The sequence below is a fragment of the Zonotrichia leucophrys genome, chromosome 8 (genome assembly GCF_028769735.1).
Source record: "Zonotrichia leucophrys gambelii isolate GWCS_2022_RI chromosome 8, RI_Zleu_2.0, whole genome shotgun sequence".
Classification (NCBI taxonomy): domain Eukaryota; kingdom Metazoa; phylum Chordata; class Aves; order Passeriformes; family Passerellidae; genus Zonotrichia; species Zonotrichia leucophrys.
In genome coordinates, this window is record NC_088178.1 from 30,858,968 (window position 1) to 30,873,936 (window position 14,969).

Here is a 14,969-nt window from a genome sequence, read left to right on the forward strand (position 1 = left end):
AGGCACTACACATACAGAAAAAAGAAAATTCTAGGCATTTTCCTTATCTGTGATACAATCTTCTAAGACTCCTGATATACCAACTTGTATAATTCAACTTGTTTGTATTATTTCTTTTAATGTTCTTCATACAGATGCTAAATGAAGGCTTCAAAAAGTTCAGCAGCGGTTTTTCCTTTATGCTCAGATTACACAGTAGGAATAACAGCATGGGAAAAGCAGAAAAAAAAATGGAGATTTATTTGTTTGTTTTAAATCAGGATTGCTTTTTGCATCTTAAGTTGGTGAACTCTAAACTGCGGATAGCTTAATAGAAGCTGATCCTGTCATCAGACTCATTTTGTGGCACTCTATTTTTTCTGATCTCTATTTTTTCTAATCAGTTTTAATTTACAACTGGTTTTATCCATAAAGAGATCACCTATACGCCCGCAGACGCTCCATGTGCTGCTTCATCTCCCAGCTCACTACAAAATCCAGCTGGATCATATCCCCAGCTGCAGTCTGGATCAGCTTCCCTCTGATCGTCGAGCCCAGGAGGGAGGCTGGCACGGGGGTCTGTCCCGAAACTCCCCCAAAGTGGAGACCCCTGCAGCCCCTCAGCCCTGCCAGGGCTGTGCCAGCGCCCTCACCCTCTGCTCTGAGGTCCAGAGCTCAGGGCACCAGGAGCTGCTGGCAGTGAACACGGCCAGCTGCACACACTGGGCCCTCCGAAACCTCCTGGGGCTCCGCAAACCCAGTTTTAATGAGGTCAGCACATCTGAGGTAGAGTTGGAAGTCATCTTAGGGGAAAAAGTTTGTTAAATATTTGGCATTGGGGTAGACTGCCCAGAGAGACTGTGAAGATACTCGTTGTCATTTGTTTTGAGAGTGCAAAAGTGTTAGACAGATCTCATGGTTCGAATTAAGAAATGAATGAATATCAATTTTCAGATTGGGTGTGTAACTCATAGCCAGCCACCTAGCCTGGATTTAGACTTTCTCTGGGGAGAGCATGAACAAGTAATAAACATGTAATTAAATGATCAAAAATATGTCCAGAGAGTTAATCAATGGGGTATTCTCAGAGAAGTGCAGTAGGAAACAAGGATATGCTGAAGAAACACCTAGACACGATAAACGAGTAAGTCAGATATTTTTGTAAATTCCTCATATCACAAAGTCATTCGATAATTTTGATTGGAAGGAACATCAGAAGATGATCTTGGGATCTGTACTCAATGCAGGGACACTTTGAAAGCAGATCAGGTTTGAATGTCACCAGAGATGGCAGCAGCCACCACATTATTCACCTGCACTGCTCAATCTTCCCAACAAAGCATCTGTGTGAACCTCTGTGACCCACAGTTACACAAAATGCCAGCAATAAACCAAACACACACACTCGTAAACAGCTAGCATAGGCTGCTGACCAGCCAGCCCCTGTGGGAGGGAACAGTGGGGCACACTGGGGACACCTCAGCCTCTCAACAAGGGGCTGTGGGGGCTTGGCTGCCACCAAGATCAAACCACAGCAATCATGCTGGACCTCAGTGTAGAGCAAACCAGGATGAGCCATGTCACCTTTTTGCTTCTTACACACCCTCAAACAATGCATCAGGACATACCAAAAATCTTTTCAGAATTCAGAATCAACTTATCTTCCACCATTAAAACCATACAAGTCCTGAACATCAGTGAGGCTCTGGGTGGGGCACACGGGAGGTAGGAGTGCGCCTCACACCACGAGCAGCAGCATTCTGCCTCCTCTGAACCAGACAGCAATGTATTCCACCGTGATGCTATTCAGCCTCTGCCAGCTCATTTTAAGTCCCTTATTCTCAGTGCACATTCAAGAAAGAATAAAAAGGCCGTAAGAGAAGGAAATTTTTGCTGCTCATGTATTTGAAGACTACAACCATAACAGACATCAAGCCACCTATCATCAAGGCCAGGACACCCTCGACAGCAGTCATTCCTCTCTGTAAGGGAAAATCAGCAATGATATGTGATGATGGAAGGCTTTGCCTTCCTCAAGGGCCAATTTAGCACAGCAGGAGAAAAGTAGCTCAGGCAATATGCATCTCAAAGCAGAAGAAAAATTTAAGGCAGGAAGAGGAAGACGGGCTTTGGAAAGGAGAGTAAGGGATGAAAGCAGTAGCACTAATTGTGGGAAGGATAACCATGACAAGGGCAGTAGATAAAGTGAAGAAAATTTAGTCCTTGCAGCTTTTTAGTGTATAGGATACCTGGACTGAGAAAACTGCGAGAAAACTAGGGTTGGAGCCTAGACAAGTGTAAGTTACAAGAACAGCTGTTTCTTTGTTCAGCTGCTTTCTACCAAAAGGTAAAAAACCTTCAAGAAGCCAATACTTGCGTGTCAGGTGTCTTGCAGCAGGCTTGCAGAGCTACGGCTCTCGCTGAGTTCTGACTTCATCACTCAGCTGCGAATGCCTTGCTAGGGCAAATAAACAGGAGCAGCTTCTGGCCCAGCATGTTTGTCCCCAAACCCAGCCCAGATGACGCTGCCTCCCTGGTTGTCCATCCACCCTTCTGGCCCATGTTTGGCACAACCTGCTCCACACAGAGCCATCTCTGTCTTGCCTAGGCAGAATTCTGCTAGCGGGAGCCTGCTCACACCACACCACTCGTGTGCACCACATGCACTGGGGTGGCACCGTGCTAGACCCCCATCCTCAAGGACCCCAGGCAAGTCATTAATTTCCCTACACCTCTGTTCCTGCTTCCAATAAATTTTACTGACTTACCTTACACAGCTGAGAAGAAAGATTATTAAATTAGCAATTAAAAGTTGTGGAGAATTCCCTTCACCGCTATCTGCTGCCAGAGCCCTGGAACTGTATCCTAAACAATTTACAAGTCCTATTAGTGCCTGTTTTTTGAATAAATTATTTGTTGAATGAGCATTATCTTTTGACCTCTAATTTGTAACATCAAGTTACAACTTCTGCCTAAATGTACATATTAAACAAAAACCCAGTAGTGATAGGATAAAGGAACAACAAAGCCTTATACAAATTAAATATGATCATTTGAAGTTGATGTATGTTACACAAAACTTTTCACCTATTGTGCTCTATCCTTCAACCCAAAAATTTCATAAACTGAAATTTTTTCCAAGTTTCTATGGATTTAGGCAGTCCATTTGAAAATGGAATTCCACCTGTCCTGTAGGCAAAGGACACAAAACAGAGACAAGTCCATTTTTCCAGGCTCACAGGAAATTTTGTCTTGGTGGTCCACTAAATCCTATATATTGAGGGACAATACTGAAATGTTTTCAGTGTGAGAAGGACTCTAGTCTAGGGGAAACCTGAACTCCTTTGCTGCCCGTCCCCATGATTTTTGTGATTATATATATCCTTATCTTAGTTTTAACCTATTCTTAGTTTTCCTTTGCAACATTTCTAAGCCCTTTTCTGATAATCATTTTATTCCCTTGTTTTCATTATGTTTGGCAACAGCTGAGCTGGCAGCAAGCCCAAAGCCTGGTAAATGACAAATCACTACCAGATGAAGCTGTGAGTTTTACACAGAGCATGTCTTCTAGCAATGGAATACTTTTGAGGCCCAATAAAAATTACCAAACTGACTGAGAAGACAAGTTCAAGCCTTTTACATGAAGGCCTGCCATTAACAAAAAACCAGATTAATTTTCCAATCGGTGAAACTAGTGATTGGGCTAATGAAGCCTCTGAAAAGCTGAAGAATCAGAAGCAGAGATAGAAATGCAAATCCTTCGCAGGGCCCCCAGGCTGGTTGTAACACTTGCTGCCTCACAGGAGCAGGAAAGACCCTCTGCTCCTCAAGCAAGAAGGAGTCACAAACCAAAATGATCCTCAAGAAGCACTAATGCCCCTTCCATCCTCCGTGTCCGAGTTGCGGCTCCGTGCCAGGTGACCTGCAGAGCACTGAGCTGACACGGGCACAGAGAGCTCCCCAGCATCCCAGCACTGGGGCCAGAGAGGAAAGTGACCCAGACAGAATTCCTGCTGCCAACAGCCATGACAAATCCTTCCCTGCAGACCGTATCCCCTCAGAGGGTCAGCCCCCAAGTGGGCTGAAGTTAGGATTGGGAAAAAGGACATTTCCCCTGGGTGCCCTCCAAGCAGGCCAACATTGCCTTTTTCCCAGGAGTCCTCCCTGGGAACCCAGCATTGAAGCCACAAGGCACAGAATGTGAGCGCTTTCCTGAACATTGTTTCATCCTTCCCAGGCTGACACCTCAGGACATTGCCTTTTGTTATACAAAATTATCAGGCAAGAACTGAGGAAAGCCACCTTGCAAAAACATTTCCCTCTCTTTTGCTAGGTAGGTGTTTTAATCAAGGATTTGGCACTCACAGTACCCTTGCAGGTCCTGTAGAGAGGATCATTGCCTACTCTAGTAATACAGACAGAGAGGCCTGAATTTCTGTAAGTAGTGATTTTGTAGTAGATATAGAATGATACAGTGGATGTAAACCAACAGTGTTCTGAGTCACATAACATAGGCTGGGCAGCATCTGGCTGTGGACATAGCCAAAAGATGTAAAGTGAAGCCGTCAGAGTCCCGAACATTCCTGAGGTGCACCCTTCCCAGATTGTCATAATGGATCATCTATCCATGCAATGAATGTTGCAAAGTAGCATCAGAGGGGAAGGAAAAATCTCAATAAAAAGTGTTTGGCTATAACCCTGTGTCCCTGGATGTCAAACGACAACAAAAATTCCCTGCAGCTTCTCCCCTGGGCTCCCATGGAGAGGGCCCCCATAGGCACCCACTGCACCCCAGTGTAAAAGCAAGGGCAGCACCCATGGTCCCCAGGAACACGGGCCAGGGAACCCCAGCAGTGCCACTGCAGAAAGCTGCAAGGTAGAGGTGAGAGCAGCCTCAAAGGATTAAGTCCAGACAATACTTCCCTGTCCTGGGGGCGTCAGACACAGTCTGGGAGAGGCCTGTCAGCCTTCATTGGCTACAGGTAATGGTATAGGGTAATTTCTCCTGATAATGTCACTGCAAGAGGAAATCCTGCAGACTAAACTCATTAAAGTCTGAGGGGAGCACTGTGAGGGGCTCCTTCTGCAGGAAGAAGGACTGTAGGCTGGTTTGTCTGGGTGGGAGAGCATCTCTTTTGGCATATGGTTGGAAAGCTCTCAGGGATTTCAAACACCCTTCTTTGGCGTATGTCAGCCTTAAAGTCCAAGTTTCCACTTCAAAGTCATCCTTCCTTCCAAAATGCAGCCCCCCAAAGGAAAACAAAAATACCAAGGGGAGATGGCAGATCGGTGCTCAAGAGCAGTAATTTAGAGGCAATTGAGCAACTGTCATTCATTTGCACTCTTATATCAAGCAAGCAAATAAATAAGACACTATATTGCTGTAAGTGCTTGTTCCAGAGGCTGTTAGGGCTTTGAATCAAGACTGATAATGCCTTGAGTTGCTGAAGGGCAATGTCATGTGCCCAAAACAAGCACTGCTATCTCTGCAAGGCACCCGAGGTGCACACAGGATTTAGCACCTGGCTCTCCCCTCCTCTGCGCTTCCTCAGGCCTGGAGGGAGGCCCTTGTGGCACAGGAGGAGGGGGCACCACGACAGGGCTGTCCCTGGGGTGAGCAGCCAGTGCCCACCGGGCTCCCATCGTACGGGCAGCCCTGCCAGCCCTCAACCACCAGCTCCTCTGACCCCAGCAGAGTGCACACACTGGGTGTTCTGCACTTTGGCCCACACCTGGACTCTGACTCTGAAATGCTGACCTGCGCATTGGCCACAGATTTGAGAAAATGGGAATTTCCTCCTCTTCTGAGAAGCACAGTGGGACAACTTATCTACTCAGCTCAACAAAAACCACCCTTGATTTCAAAAGCAAGGCAGCCTGATCCCTGATCTTTTGTAGGAAAATATTTTGACAGTGTAACAGATGAAATTAGCTAAAGCTAGGATGACTGGCACTTAATCTGATAATCCCTCCAGAAGCAATTACCTTGAAAATATCTGATAAAATTTGTTCCGTGTGTGTCTGTGCTGTGGCAGTGCAGGCACAGCCCAGCTGGCTGCAGCTCTGACCTGGCCATCCGCTGAGGCAGCGGGGCCTGGGGACAGTGTCCTGCTCACAATCCTCTCCTGCATCAGCACAGCCATCCCACTCCTTCCTCCACAACACAGCTGGTTCCCACACCTCTTGAGAAACATGGGACTTGACACAGGCAAAATTCAGTTATCTGGTTAGAGAACTTCAGCTTCATCACAACAAAACAATTGTGGCTTTCATCAGCACCAGTCAGAAAGTTTCTGATGGACAAGTACTTTAAGAATCAGCTTGCCACAAGTGAAACAATTTAGGGAAACAATATGTCGCTTTTGCAGAATATTAAGCTTCCTCCAGTATCCTATTTGCAGAGGAAGATATTAGACCCCTAACTGCATCCATGATTTTTCCAATGCTTTCCTAAAATAATTGTTTTTATTTGGGAACTTAAATGGAAGGAGGCATGCACATGTAGTGCAGAATATATTTGAGTCATCACTTCTATGCACTAAGCTGGTCTAATTCGGTTTCCTTCTTCATTCCTGACAATGGACTTTAAAGCCATTTGCATCAGATCCATGAGTTCGTGCTTTTGCCCAGATATTACCTCACACTTACAATGAGAGAAAGAGGATTGTAAACAGACAAATCCTGCATCAATGTGATGGCACTCAGCATAGAAGGACAGTCCTTCGGGTGAGCCTGAAGAAGGTGAAGGCTGTTCTCTCTGCTGGACCAAGCTGGAAGGAGCCTCCTGGCGCACCATGAGATGCACCTGGCTAAAGACTCACACAAACCCTGAAGAATGTATTTTGTGGGAGCAGATGACCTCAACTGAGCTTCAAAATTATGAACTTTTGTTGGAGAAGATGTTTAACTGTTCTCTGAAAGGCAGGAGGAATATTTTGCCTCATCCCATGAGAAAATGAGAGATGTTGTGGCCATTGAAATCACAAAGACACACTTGGAGAGCAGGCTGTCCTATCTTAACTACTCTTGGTATCAAAATGCGACTGGTGCTTACACAGAGTGAGTAAAAGTTCATTTGCCAAATGAACTGGTGAAAACAGTTTGAAACTGGTGAAAACATACTTGGTTCTTAATTTTCTCTTGCAGTAAAACCAGAGTTTCTACAAACCCTGAAATACAGCAGAGCTAGAATGAAGGAATGCTTCAACTACACCACGCAGAATTCTTTAGTGATATGAACTTCAGAGAAAGGAGAACCCAGGAATATACTTCATATGATTTATTAAAATTGACCCTGAAAATAAATTCTATTTCTCTTACATACCTATTCTAAAACATGGAGGCTTTTTCTGCTTAAATAAAACTGTTTCTGTATTTAAGGTCTTAATTATATAATTAGTAACAACAACAAATTAAAATGAATTAATCCCATTCTGATTTATTTTGCTTGCAGTGTTAAATAAGAGGTACACAAAACACAATTAAGTAATTTTAAGTCTTCTCTTTAAATGCTAATCAGAAATTACCACATCTAGATAAAGCCAAACTAAAACAAAGCTTTTCATTTGTTATGAACTGAAAAGTGTGTAAAGTGCACAGTGCCCACTGACTCCAAGATAAATACTTCCACTGCTTCTTGGTATTTCTGGCTAAAAAGTTGCTCAACAATTTCAGGACTGTGCACAGATGATTACGCAGAATCTACTACTTGGAATAATTAGTGCAAGAAAGCTTTAACTACAGTGTACAATATACAGACAGACATTAGCCTGAGGATAGGGAAGGTCTGACACTTGCTAAAATGAAGAGAGGAATGGTTTGTAGACTTGCACTGATCTCAGTACACAACCCTCATGTTGTGTGCTGACATTTCTGCATGCACCTCACCCCCAGGCAGCCTGCTTTGTTCATTTTTAAGCACCCAGACTTATGTCTCTAGCTAAGGCATTGCACACACCCAGGTGAAGCTCAGACACGTGGCCCACGTTTCAGGGTCCAAGCCCGCCCTCAGCTGACAGCAGGCACAGACAGATGTGGGCACTGAACAAGCAGGGGCTGTGCAGTGGGGCTGGGGCACGGGTGCCCAGGGCCCATGCACAGAGCACAGGGCTGGCGTAGGCAGTGGCGCGTCTGGCACAGGCCTGGGGTGCGCACCAGGGACCAAGGGCCCCCAGGCATCAGCTGCTGCTGCGCTGGCACAGGCTGTGCCCAGGATGCAGCACCAGCAGGAACACAGGAAAGCTGTGCCCGTCCCCAGGGCAGCACGGACACCTCAGCTGCTGCTGCGCTGGCACAGGCTGTGCCCAGGGACACGGCACCAGCAGGAACACAGGAAAGCTGTGCACGTCCCCAGGGCAGCACGGACACCTCAGCTGCTGCTGCGCTGGCACAGGCTGTGCCACAGGGATGCAGCACCAACAGGAACACATGAAAGCTGTGCACATGCCCAGGGCAGGGGGACACCTCAGCTGCTGGCAATGTGACTGCGCCGGAGAACAGAGCCTCACATTCCTTCCCATCCCATACACCATATCATGTGCATGTGACTAGCAGAGGTCCACGAGTTATTGCGCTGTTTTGGGTGCTCTAAATTAGCCCACCTGTGCACACACAGAGACACTATCTGCCCACAGATGTACATGTGTCCCACCAATGCCCATTGACACTCATGGGGTATGTCTTGGAAGGGAAGTTGGTAACCCCAGCACAAATCAGAAAAAAAATATAACATGAAGCAGATTATTTGTTGGATGGTCCAGCTGCTCTCCCACCACCTTGGTGCAGTTTGTGGGTCCCCCGTCTCATCTAATTTTTCTCCAAGTGGTGCCCGGACTTCTCCCCTGCATGGGTGGACCAACCTCTCCCCTGAAGATGGCAAATGTGACCCTGCACTGTTGGGCTGCTCCTAAAGCCTGTTGAGAGCCAAAGCTTGCAACTGTGTGCAGCACAAATGAGAAGGTCAAGAAAGGGAATCAACATAGCTGTTGATTTTTCAGGCAGCCTGAGCACCAGAGAAAGTGTTGTTCCCTTGGAATGCACCAAAGATACAACCAATGCTAACCACAAATTCTCCACATGGCAAAAAACACATAAAGTAAACATTGCAGAGAGAGTTCTTAACTATTCCCAGGGCATCAGGCAATGAGGAAGGTACCTCACCTGCCAGTTTGGCAAGCACAACAGTGAACGGTGTCCCCTCAAGGAGTGTTATCATAGACCACACCAATTACCTTCTTACTGCAGGGATGAGTCCTGACTAGTGCCTCTTCTGCTCCAGTAGATGTATTTGTGGTTAGATGGGCACTGCACATTAGACATTTTCATTTCTCTGCTGTACAAATCAACAGTCTTAACCTACATTCACTATTCCTTCAATATGGGAAGGAGTCCTTCATTATACCAACACCTTCTTTGGTCTTTAGGTGTAATTGCTGTCTGGTCGGACTCCATTCTTCTTGTATATATCATCTAGTCACACGTATCATAGCTGAATAGCACATTCATAGCCTCTAGCACTGAATAGAATCCATATGTTCTCCTCTTGTACCCCTGCAGAGATTTAGCAGTCTGAAATACTTCCTATGGGATCATTCATATCCCATTTTAGACCAACATTCAGACATAAAGCAGCATCACGAGAATGTGGGGAACAATCAAACATCAGTATGAAAATCCCCCAAAACACTAGTATGAACTGCAGTGAAGAGAGGATAAATGTAATTTCCATTTCTGAACTGTCTATGATTTTGTCTCCCCAGAAAGTGCAGATTTCCACAGTAAGAGTAGAAATATAGCAAAAAACATTACAGACTATAACCAGTAAACAAGGCAGAGAGGGGCCATGTCTCCCACTCTGCTTGCAGCCACCTAGGAGGCCAAACCAGACAGCCCTGGTGCCCTCACAGCTGCTGCTGTGACGAAGCTGGCAGGCATTCACAGAGTTGTGTGGTGTTCCACTTGCCAAAACCCTGGGCTCCAGCCCCACTGGGCTCCACACACTGGGAGACTTTCAGGGGGCAGGAGCATGGCAATGCAAGGGCTTCACTTTTGTGGAAGTGACACAAAATGCTGAGCATGGACCCACTGCATACTTTGTTTTGTAAATCTGCCTCTCAGTGTCACCAGGAGATGATTGAAGGGGATGTAAGTGTTTGGATATTTATAATAGAGCAGTAGACTCTATATTATAGTCTGTATAGCTGTGATGTTTCACTGAATTCCAAGTTTTCTTTCATCCCTCAAACTTTCTTTCCCTGAGAGCTGATGAAACAATTTTTCTCCTGCTCAAGCATGAGCATTCAGATTGGTACCAAGGAACAGCAAAACATTAAACAATTAAGAGCTGTTGTATGTAAACCCTTTTTGAGGTTATCAGCCAGAGGTAACTCATCTCAACAAGTGTTCCTTGTATATATTAAAACAAACAGTTGCTTTTAAAATTATGTTCTTTCTGTCGCTCTCTTGTCTTTCTGCAATATCACGTTAAGCAACAAACAGAAGCTTATCTTAGATGACCAGCTAAAAAAGCTCATTTTCTGTTGACTTTTGTTGTGGAGTACAAAGAGTACCTAGAGTGCATAATGAGAGCGCAGCATCTCCTGGGCCCCAAAAATGTGATGAGGGGTTTTGTGTAGAGCAGTGGGGTGAATAAGACTGTGTTGTTAACTTGCCGCTTAAGTGATCAGCCTCTTCAGTTACACTTTTTTTTTTTTACATATGCTCACTGAAACTTATCCTTAATGTCCTTCAAAAGCAAAGACACGACAGTTGGGGTGCTGCTGACTGCAGCAGGAACAGGGCTGGATCCAGATTTCCATAATTATAACCAAGGTACCACAAAACAATGATTTTTCCTGCAGCCACCATGTGCTCATAGATGAAAGATGTATTTTAAACACTGACCAGTGTCTTTTCCCGTGTGAACAGGTTAGTTAAACTCAGAAAACAGCTCAAACCAAGCAGGTTGACATATGTAGTTGTGTTAAACTTAACATGATATTTTTCCATTTTGTCACCTGCTCAAAACCATTGGAATGTTTTCAGGCACTAAACTCAATAAAAGATGTCTGACCAAAGACATACACTCTTCAGGCTCTTCGTTCTCCTCCAGATCAACATCCCTCTCGCACCAGCTAAAATTTCCCCATTCAGTTCTGTGTCAGTCAAGAGCTAATATTGTCATACCAGTTTTAAAATGATAAGCATCAAGAATAATAAGATTTCTCATTTCTACTTAGAACACTGCCCTTCTTGCTACTTAAAACCTGCAGCCTCTGCACTTTCCAAATAAATGTATTTTATTTCAGAGTATTACAGTAGCACTTTGTAAACACCAGTTTACATAACTGTAAATGTGGATTTACTTGCAGACGTAAGCAAACATTTCATCAATTGTAACCTGTGGCCAGCAAACCAGAATCTCGTTTCTGGAGGCTCGCTGTGTTTTTCAGACCTGGTATGAATGAATCACCTTTCTTTCATTAGCTCCCTTCCCGATTTGCCCACTTACTAAACAAAACAGCTTAGCTCGTTAGTCCCAAATGTGCTCGATTTTTAACAGATATTTTCGCTTTAATACAGACACTTAACGCTGTATAAACACGCAGTCACAAATTGGCTGGGGAAGGATTTGAAAGATGAATCTGCCCTGGAACTCTGTTTTTTTCTCTGAAAAGCATTTGCTGTTCTGTGGGAAGGGAGCTGTCGTTGCTCACGGCGGGGGCTGGCACCCACCGGGTGCCTCGGAGCCCGAGGAGCCCAGGGCAGCCGCCTCCGAGGGCGTCGCAGCGGGCGGCGCTGCCCGGCTGCCGCTCGTCTTTGCCAGATCCCGGGCGGGCTCGAGTCCCTGCTCTGGGGGACAATGGCCAGCGGGGCCAGGAGCAGGCTGCGGCCCGGCTGCCCTCCCGCTCTGCCCGGCACAGCCCGGGCGCCCATCGAGCCGCTCCCGCAGCCGCGGCCGTCCCGGGCCCACCCGGCTCTGCTCGCCGGCCGCTCTCCCTTGCCGGCCGCTAACTCTCGCCTCGGCCGCCCCCTCTTCACACGTCCTTCGCGTCATCTCTGTCCTTCCACCGCCGCAGCCCCGACAGCGATCGCGGCCCGCGGGCCGGAGAGGGCTCGTACGAGCCCCGGGGCGTGGGCGGTGCGGGCCGGGGCCCGGTGGGTCCGCACGGCGCGGGCTGCTCACGGCGCCGGGCAGAGCCCACGCGCGGAGATCGCGCTCAGCTGGAGCGACCCCGGCCACTCCGGGAAAGCGTTCCGGGGGACAGCTGGGAGAGCACAGGCTTTCCGCGATACCCGCGCGGGTCCCGGGCAGCCTCCGCCCTTCCCGGGCCTCGCGGTGCCCTGCCGAGCAGACAGATGGGTGCGCACGGCCGTCGGTGGCACGGACCCCAGCCGGGGCGGCTCCGGACAGAGCAGCCGGACAGGACAGCCTGCGGGGGCAGAGGTGACTCCTAGGGAAGCTCTCCTACTGCCGCACCCCTCGGGCGTTTCCCAAAGGCCGTCCAGGGAGGGGCTTCCCACTGTGCCCTGTCCGTATGGACGGCGGCCGAAGCAGCCGAAAATCTTCCGAGCCTACTGCGGCCCCGGGGCCCCGGCCTCCCCCGCACAGGCTGTCCCGCCTGACGGCCCGGGTCTCTTCCAGAGGGTGATTATTCATCGCATGAACAAAAGCGAAAAGTGCAAGGCCGACAGACCCGATATCTTTCAGGCCCTTCAGCGTGGAGTTACCACGCTCACCGAAACCAGGACATCCTTGCAATGTTGTGTCTGTGTATGTATAAACAACCCACTATGGTTTCCAGTTTGTCTTTGCCTTCCATTACTTTAGGGGCAAAATGCACTTTAACATTATCTGATCGCTGCTCTGATTTCCTCCGTCCCCAGTGCTTTCCGTAACTGAGTGACAGCATGACACAATTAGCATAGATACTTAAAAAGTCGACTTCTACATCAAGTGTTCACCGCGATTTCAGGAACGCAGAGATGCAACACTTGATTTGAACAGGCACGGCTTGCATCCAGATAATACGTTCAGAGTGCAGAGACCAAGAGTTGAAATTAATGAAGACGTTCCACACTGGTATGTCGAAATTATTCCCTGCACGTCTGGTCGCAGTGCAAGGGCCAGCAGTCTAAAAACATGCAGGGCTGCATCTCGCTGATTCCTTTCTTGCCATCTGTCTCCCCGCCCCAACTCCCTGTTGAAGGGAAGGGGGAAAAATGCTAAAAAAAAAAATAAATTGGAAATTGCATAAAAGTCTTGGTCTTGGCAGGGGAACCACAGACTCAGGAATCCAGTTAGGGAATAGGAATTTTTCCCTTTGACTGATCTTACCACTCACAACTAAACAACACAGAGCTCTACACTAGAAGAGCCGTGGACAAAAGCTACATGTCTGCAGCCCTGAAAGATCACAGACCCGCAAACCAGAGACAGCCCGACCCAAGTGCATTGCACTGATTTGGAAAACGAGTCGCTGGTAAGAGACTGGGCTCGTTTCCTTCCCGTTAAATCAGCCCCGAGTCAATTATTCAGGGCTAGTCCAAACCCTGCATCTTTTACCACTGGCTGGGATCAGTGGGGGTGCAAACTCACAGAGAGCAAGTCTGAGGGCGCTGGCTTGGCTCTTTCTTCCACAGCTCACAGAGGCTCCACAGCCCAAGACACGGCGATCTACAGATGAAAAACCTCTGGACACTTGCAGGTGTTCAAACACCCAAGTAGTGCAAAGAGATGGTTGAGACGAGAGGGGAGCTTCCGAAGTAGTGAACCTTGTCCCGAGGGTGTCGGGCTTCCCTGTCTGAGCCGTCCAGCCTCTCCGAGCTCTCCTGCCAGCAGCTGCTGGGGGACATGGGGTGGCGCTCCGCTGAGGGGACGGTGCGACCCCGCGGTGCCCCCAGCCCTGCGGCGCGCCCGTCCCGCCGGCAGCGCGCAGGGACCCACGGGCGGGCGCTGGGATGCGCGGCTCGGGCACCGACAGCGCCGTGCCCAGCGGCACCGGTCGGCCGTGGACACCCGGTTTACCCTGGCCCTGGTGCGGGTGCCCGTTTTTCGTAAGCTCACCACAGTGGCGGTATTAATTTCTTACAGAACCTGTTTTAACGGGAGAACCGGTGTCGCTGAAGAAGACTCCAGAGAGAGACACCCAGCCGCATGCACTTGCAGCACGGTGCAGTCTCTGATGAAGGAGTCCCTGTGCCAACACCCTTTCATTAAAACAGCCCTAATTCTCCGTGTTCAGTATTTTCTTCATGCTGTACCTTATCGTCAAATATTTCAGAGATCTTTCCTATGTGCAACTGGTCAGCGCTCCCACTTACAAACATCCTGGTGTAACTCTTGAGAGAGGGGAAACAGAACCAGATACAGATCCCCGTCGGAGGGTCCCGCGGGTGTCACCCGCTCTTCTCCACTCTCAGCCTCAGCAGGATCAGGCCAGGGCCACCCTGCCCTCCGCCGACAGGTTCCCCTTCCCTCCCGTCTCTGCCGAGACCGCGACGCCCCGCAGAGGGGTCCTACCCGGCCGCCCAAAAGGGGACACATCCTTCCGATGTGCTCAGAGACAGCAGAGGGAGAGCAGGGTGCACATGAGTCGGGAATTCTCTAGAGCCTGCGTGTCTGCCCGTTTCCATCTCTTCAGAAAACGATGCAGGAAATATTCACTAAAATGTCGAGGGCGTGTAATTTCAGCGATGAAGTTTAGACTGAGCTTCGGAGAGATGGGCGATAAAAGTGGACGGCCCAAAGTGTATCCCGGATAACCAAGCCCATATACTTCCCACGTCCGCCCCGTACACGTTATCGCGTTTCTGACCGCTTCTCAGAAATAACGCCTCTCTCCAATTAGCTCGGCAAAACTGCTCACCTCTTGCGAAGCCCCTCCGGCCACCACAGTAACCCGGATCTGCTGGCGGACTGTTCTCTGGGCGCGCTTTCCTCCTGCCTCCCCGAACCTCCCGCGCGCCGGGGCGGCCGACCCAGCCTGCGA

The 14,969-nt window shown here is 48.4% G+C and overlaps 1 protein-coding gene across 1 annotated transcript in view; it reads right to left on the minus strand.

Moving 5' to 3' along the window:
* CRYZ (crystallin zeta) overlaps positions 1-14,968 on the minus strand; it is a 57,028-nt gene extending 42,060 nt beyond the window's left edge. The window contains exon 1 of the mRNA XM_064719205.1: positions 14,847-14,968. The gene's annotated coding sequence lies outside the window, so the exon portion shown is untranslated. The remainder of the gene's footprint in view (positions 1-14,846) is intronic.
* Position 14,969: the final 1 nt, after the last annotated feature.